The sequence below is a fragment of the Marmota monax genome, unplaced genomic scaffold (genome assembly GCF_021218885.2).
Source record: "Marmota monax isolate L192 unplaced genomic scaffold, Marmota_monax_Labrador192_F-V1.1 WCK01_AAM20220418_F8-fsc00031, whole genome shotgun sequence".
NCBI lineage: Eukaryota > Metazoa > Chordata > Mammalia > Rodentia > Sciuridae > Marmota > Marmota monax.
Window position 1 is genome coordinate 5,264,559 of NW_026695197.1, and position 7,920 is coordinate 5,272,478.

Here is a 7,920-nt window from a genome sequence, read left to right on the forward strand (position 1 = left end):
TGCATCACATTATTCTTCTAGTCCAGAATCCATCAGATGAAATCAAACACTCCAGCACTCTTTAAGCTGATATTTATTAAAAATGATCTAAATGCTGTTATGTACTTTAATTCATGTATTCTCATGAGTATAATTATATAGTCTTTATTTTATTAAATTCCATTATTTTTAATACATCAATGAGGCCTAATTTGAACAAAACTCTGCCTTAGGATTTAAAGTGTTCACTTGTTTCTATCATAGCCCTTATCTACGAGCAAGCGACTTTATCTGGTAATTTCTCAGTTTTCACATACATGCTTCATTGTACTCAAAGATAATTATGTCATTTAGAAGGAACCTAACCAGGAGAGAAGTTGATAAAATAGTTTGGGGATTTTTTTCTGCATAAGACGAAAAGAAATCCTAGGAATTAGTTCCCAGCCCATAAAAATATTTGGAGTCTTTAGTCCTAGATCCCCCAGAGTTAATATTACAAGGGCAGACCACATACAATTATTCACCCTGACATGCAGAAATTAAAAGTTGGAAGAATCAAATGTTAGAGCTAATCTGGAAGTCTAACGTAAGTACAACACTGTCCTCTTCCCTGCAGAAACTCTTATCCAAGTTGCTAATGTAACTAATTACCATACACTCTCACTACTTGGATAAATATTGCCTGATTTACAAAACAATGACTGAATATTTTACCATTTTATTTCAAAAATCAACTTTGTTTTGCAGCTGTATTAAATAATATGGTGACACCTCACTCTAAGTAAAGCTGATATTAAAAATATTTAGCAAAACTGTAAGGCCTTAACCAATTCTAACAAATGCTAGACGTATCCACAGTGATGATTTGTGAACATCAGATCAGAGCACACTGGCTGACTAGCAATCTGTGAATGAAGAGGCTGCCTGAGTCTGCGTTTATCAGTGGTTAGGATTTATACTTGGTACACTCACTGCATTTACGGGAAAGTTTGTTTCCAAGGTATTTTTCTTAAGCAAAAAATGCCATTTACATTCTCATATTTGTGTGTATATATATGTGTGTGTATATACATATATCCACACCCCTGCACACACACATATTTGTTTATTTTAAGCAAACACAATGAAAAGTCCTGGCGTTTCTCCTTTTGGTATTTTCCAACTAGATCAGTGGGTGCTTCTCACATGGACTGCTTTAGAAGGTCAAGGACATTTGAAGGTTGTATAAAGTCCTTCTCAACTTCCATGGCTTATCACAAAGTATTACTTTTATCATAAGCTTATAAATGGAAAAATAAATTTCATCTTTGATTCAAGCACTTATCTCTAGTTTCAAATTATGGTTTATTTCAGGAAAACACTGCATTCAGAATCCTTCTTTAATGATGAGAAAACAGGGAATTCAGAGGAGTTCAAGACTGAGGTTCTGTTTTCCTTGATTTGTTTGGCTTTCAGTATCAAGTTCTGGAAATGTGATACCATCTTTCAGTTCTAGGAAAATGTGGTTGGCTTCAGTGACTAGGAAACACAGGAGCTTCACTTGGGTATTCTCTCCCACATAGAAGTTGCAACATTTATGTTTCCACTTATGTATTAATATTTTTAAAATTTTTCTGTGATATATACTTCCCTGGTCAGTCAGTTTAAACCTCAAAGTGAGAAATTAAAAACCTTGAAGTATGAGTGGGGACAGTTCCCTGTGATAGCTTCTAAGTGGAAGCTACAAATATATTTTACATCCCTTCTTTAATCCGTGGATTCAACACAGATTTTTTTGGTTGTTTTTTAACACTATATGTGTTTTGGTAAAATCTTTACATCAAAGATGAAGAAAGAAAACAAAGCTATGAGAAATTGGTATCTTCAAAAGAAACACTTAACAATTTTAAAAAATTAACTACATTCAGAGTAGGACTCTGAATGATTTATTTATTACCTCTAATGTTCACTTACCTAATGCTAATATCCTTGCTAAAGCAGGTTCAGAATATGCACTACAACTTTAAGCCATCAGAAAGATAACTGTGACATTAGTAGCAGTCATTCCCTCCCCTCCTCTTCCTTTCCATGTTTTGATAATGGAATGATTCGGTAGTAAAAATGTTCTGTTCCCAATCTTTGCTTGGCAAAAGAGAAATCAAGGATCTCACTCTTTATAATCCCAGTTTTATACTTGTGATTTTTCTCAATAATAAATAATTGCCAAGACTGTAATTCTATGGATTTTTTTTAGATTCTCTTCATATGAATAAGCTTTTAAGGTTTTAACTATTCACACCAAATATTCCAACTTCCCTGGGTTATTCCAGAAAGGTGGACAGTTTTTATTTTAAAAATTATTATTGATAACATTAATGAAATACTGTATTCCAAGGGCTTCAAAGTATTTTATGAATTTTAATTATATTTATTCTTATAAAAACCCTGTAAGGTAGGACTGTTACTATATATGTGTAATAAACAAGGAAAATGAGGCTTTACAGAGCTTAAAGAACACTCAGCTAAGATCTGGGCTATAAAGGTTTTTGCAGAGGCCATAGCCCATCTCTTGGAATAAAACATAATTGCTGCTACACAGATGCTGGTAGATGCTGGGGATTGTGATAAAAATGAGCATGTCCCAAACCTTGAAGAAACATATAGACTAGTGCAAAAGATAAAATAATTTTAGTGTGACAAAAGTATAGCCACGACATGTGCAAGGTACAGCAGAAAAGGAAGCAACCAAGTGTTTGAAGCCATTTAGGGTTGCTACCAGTAGAAAATGGCTCAAGAGGAGCATTGGGTCACATATCTGATGTGGTCTAAAGACAGCCTCAGGGAATGGGGAGCAGATTATTCCCTGTGAGTTCCTTGGATCAGGGCTTATTAATAAAGACAATGATCTCTTCAAGGTGTTAGATACTTTACATAGTTCAGAACTCTGTCACCAAGCCCTTCTTTCATGAATTCAGAAATATATTTAGATGTTGTTAACAGTCGATTCTGCTTGGGGCTGGGAGTATAGCTCAGTGGTTGAGTGCTGCTTGCCTAGAATGTGGAAGGCCTTGACAAGATCCCTAGTACTGCCAAGTAATAATGATTGATTTTGCAAAAATTAACAGACTAAAGTGATGTTTGTGGTTCCTGATGTCCTTGGTGGTCATGCACTTTTTAATACTTTTTAAAATCAATGTAATACATATTCCTATATTAAGAATCAAAAAAAATATGACAGAGACTACCTCAAAAGGTTTGCAATGCCCCAAAACAAATAACAATGTGGGATGTTAACACTTCTTAAAGAAGCAAATGTCACTTCTGACTATTCATATTATTCAATAGAGTTAAATCAGAATACCAAGAGCTAGTCTTGCACTTGCAAGTTACGAGTTTGGATAGAAGTCAGGGAACTTACTAATGTCTTGTCCAGTTCTTTTGAGAAATAAAAGCTTCCCATCCTGCTGATGATCGCAGATGGGAATGGGAAGCATTTCGGTCATTGGGGGCGGGAATGTAACCACCAGATAATACTGAAAATACAGTGCCAGAAACAAACATGATCTGTATCAATACTTTTCCAAGGAAGTCTTCCCTGTATGAGTTAATCCTACTGCTCCCTTAATTCTGCATTGGGAACTGGGAACAAGTGGTGGCTGTTCCTACACAGAGAAGCCTGGTCTCTAGAACAGGGTGGCCTGTCTGGTGCTGTATGTCAAGCAAGGCTCTGAGAATGTGGCTCTGGGTTATTCACACTCCCGCTAACCAAGTGAGTCACCAACTTCCCCCAAAAGACAAAACCATCTTACGTATAAATATTTCTCTTAGAGCCATCTGGAAACCTAATATTTTCAGCATTTTGACAAGTACATATTTGAAGATATTGTGAAACGAGGAAATTTATTTTGGAGATTACATTCAGTGAGAAATTACATTTTCCCATCTCCAGCAATATATACTTTAAGTTTCTTTCTACTTTAGGAGAATGTGTCATCTCAGTGACTACAAGGACAGTTTACTCCCTGACCCTCAGTACTTGTAAGGGGATTTTAAGGATGAAGGCACTTTCCATGAAGCATTCAATGAGCCAAAATCCATCTGATACTCAATGAACAAACCTTTTTTTTTTTTTTTTTTTGATCATCACCTCTATGCTAAGTGCTCTATTATATGTAATACCAAATTTTACTGATGACTTGATTCTTCAAGAAAAATGAAGCTATCAAACATTTTTTTAATGGGTTGTAAAACCAGCATCATACCATGACACATCTTCATAAGATGAAGGGATTTCTCAGAAAATGCCATTCAAATGTGTCTTTCCAGGACATAACAATTTCCCAGAACAGCTTGGATGGATGGGGAAGGGAGGGGGGCAGATAATTGAAGGATGAAAGTTTTAAAAAGATGTCTCCTTTGAAATTCTAATTTAATTTCCAAACTACTTTATCCAGGTTCAATGTAGAAGTAGCAATATAGAATAAGGAAAAAATAAAAAAATCTTTTTTGCATCTTCTATTGGAGGAACTATACTTTTCTCATTTAAAATAGGAAAAAGAAAGAAAAACTCCTGTGTAGGGAAAATGGTTTATCATCAAATTTGGCTCATCTGGAAAAAAACAGCACAGATGGTCTGCTTGCTTCAGGATTGTGGTTTTGTGCCATGCATGATTCACCAAGAAGGTAAATCAGCATCTGCTCATTTCATTTTCTGTTCACTATTGTAGTAATAGGTAGCAACGTGCATTAATACTCTTTTGTCACTAGAGCCTAAGCAAGAAAATGAATATTACCTACTAGCTAAAAGAAAATGGGTTTTTTAAAATTTTTCATTCAAATTGAGAGGAGGATAAAAATAAAAAACAAGCAAAAAAAAAAAAAAAAGAAAGAAAAAGTAAAGAAAGAAACCTTTGCCAGTTCAATAAAATTTGATGCTTCTTCATTTGGAAAGCTCTTTGGCCAAGAGCCAGTAAGTAAATTTTTTTAATGCATATCAAACTAAGAGATCAGGAAAGAAAAACAAGACGTGGTAATTGGCAACTCTTACATGATTGATTATTAAAAGGATCGTCACAGGTATATTTCTGTTTATGCTTGCAAGGATGGATATTTAAAGTGCGTATCAACACAGAGATTTAACCTGTTTTTATGGTTTGAGGTTGATTCATTAAAATATTGCCAGGAGTGAATGATAACTTTAATAATGGGAAATCTGATTTCCTGTCCCATAGTTTGGCAAATAGATTTATGCAAATCTGATGAGGTTAGTTTCTTCATAGGAAGCAAATATCTCCCTGGACTGTGAACAATACAGATTCTTCTTCTATTTCTTTTACATCATTTCCTGGGATATATTTTATAGTTACAGAGAGCTTTCTTTTTTTAAAATTTTTAGTTATGGGTGGACATAAAATCTTCATTTTATTTTTATGTGATGCTGAGGATCGAACTCAGGGCCTCACGCAGGCTAGGTGAGCCACAACCCCAGCCCCCACAGAGAGCTATCCTTGATTTTCGGTGAGTCCTTATTTGTCAATGGGCTGAAAGCTATTGAAGAGCAGGTGTGGTAACTCATCTATGTTGGTGTCTCTAACATCTTCCATCAGGCATAATGTAGGCTAGTACATTAGTGCACACAATAAAGGTGTACACTGTGGCTTCCTCTGTGCCAGGCTGTTAAAGATGCCATGAGTACTGTAATGAAAACTCAAAAATCCATGACTTTTTATTCTAGAGAAGGGAAGCAGGTGACAGGGAGATGTATGTAACACAGATAGTATTCTATTTAAGTGATATTGCTACAAAGGAATAGCAAGGGCACGGGAAATATCAGTGTGGAGGTGGTGAGTGTTATGGATTATTATATGCTTCTCAGGGAAGGCCCCACTGAGAAAGTGGTATGGACACAATTGTGCTCCCCCAATTCCTATGTTGAAGCCCTAACCCCCAATGTGACATTATTTGAAAACAGGACCTAAAAAGAGATAATCAAGGCTAAATAAAATCAGAGGCGTGGGGCCCTAATCCAAAAGCACTAGTGTCTAAGGGAGAGACACATATCTCTCCCTTTTTGCATGAGCACAGAGACGAGGCCATATGAGGACATAGTGAGAAGGCCACCATCCATAAGACAGGAAGAAAGGCCTCATCAGAAACCATTCCTGGAACCTTGATCTTGACTTGCAGTCTCTGAACTGTGAGAAAGTAAATTTCTATTGTTTCCCCTATCTTGTCCATGCTATTCCATTGTGGTACCTCCAGCAGACTAAAGCAGAAGGGAACTTCATTTCTTGGGCGGGGGCGGGGAGAGGCAGGGATGATCTAACATTTATTAGTTATACAACCATAGAAAATTATTTTACCATTCATTTATTTATGTTTGCTCTAATTAATTATACATGACAGTAGAAAGCATTTTGAGACATTGTACACAAATGGAGCACAACTTCTGGTTCCTCTGGCTGTATATAGAGCAGAGTCACTTCAGTAGTGCAATCACACTAGGATAATAACGTCTGTCTTATTCTACCATCCTCCCCATCTCCACAGGCTACCCCTTTCCTCACTCCCCTCTACACAAACTAAAATTCCTTCATTCTTCTGTATCCCCCTGACCGACTATGGATCAGCATCTGCTTATCAGAGAAAATATTCTGCTTTTGTTTTTTGGGGATTGGTTTATTTCACTTAGCATAATAGTCTCTAGTTCCATCCATTTACCTGCAAATGCCATAATTTCACTCTTTTTTAAGGCTGAGTAATATTCCATTGTATATATGTACCACATTTTATTTATTCATTCATCTGTTGAAGGGCATCTAGGGTGGTCCATAGTTTAGCTATTGTGAATTGAGCTACTATAAACATTGATGTGGTTGCATCACTGTAGTATGCTGATTTTAAGTCTTTTAAGTATAAACCAAGGAGTGGGATAGCTGGGTCAAATGGTGATTCCATTTCGAGTTTTCTGAGGTATTGCCATACTGCTTTCCATAGTGGTTGCACAAATTTGCAGTACCACCAGCAATGTCTGAGTGTACCTTTTTCCCCACATCCTAACCAACACTAATTGTTGCCTGTATTCTTTTCTTTTATTGGTTGTTCAAAACATTACAAAGCTCATGACATATCATCTTTCATACATTTGACTCAAGTGGGTTATGAACTCCCATTTTTACCCCAAATACAAATTGCAGAATCACATCGGTTACACATTCACATTTTTACAAAATGGCATATTAGTGACTGTTGTATTCTGCTACCTTTCCTATCCCCTACTATCCCCCCTCCCCTCCCCTCCCATCTTCCCTCTCTACCTCATCTGCTGTTGTTCAATTCTCTCTCTTGCCCCCCCCCTTTCCCCTCACAACCTCTTATATGTAATTTGTGTACCATTGAGGGTCTCCTACCATTTCCATACGATTTCCCGTCTCTCTCCCTTTCTCTCCCCCCACTCGTCTCTGTTTAATGTTAATCTTTTCCTCATGCTCTTCCTCTGTTGCCTGTATTCTTGATAATTGCCATTCTGACTGGAGTGAGATGAAATCTTAGGGTAGTTTTGATTTGCATTTCTCCAATTGCTAGAGATGATGACGGTTTTTTCATGTTTGTTGATCGATTGTATTTCTTCTGCAGAAGGTAACTTCTGAGTAGCAAAGACAAGAAGGTGTGAAGGAACTGGAGCATGTAATGGAGAGGCCTTCTGGCAGAAGTCAAAGCAAACCTAAGACCTTGGGTCACAGTATGCTATGGTAGGTCATTTGTATAAAAATTCTCTCTCATACTCAGAAGAGGATCTTCTGCAAGGTAAAATAATGAACTTTCCAGGCCTTCCGTTTAACAAAGGTTTTGCGTAACTAATGGGAATAACTCTTTCCAAAGTTCCAACTTAAGAAGAAAGTGTAAATAATTAAAATCAATTATCTTTCCATTGCCTATGTCATTGTTTCTAATAAAAAGTGG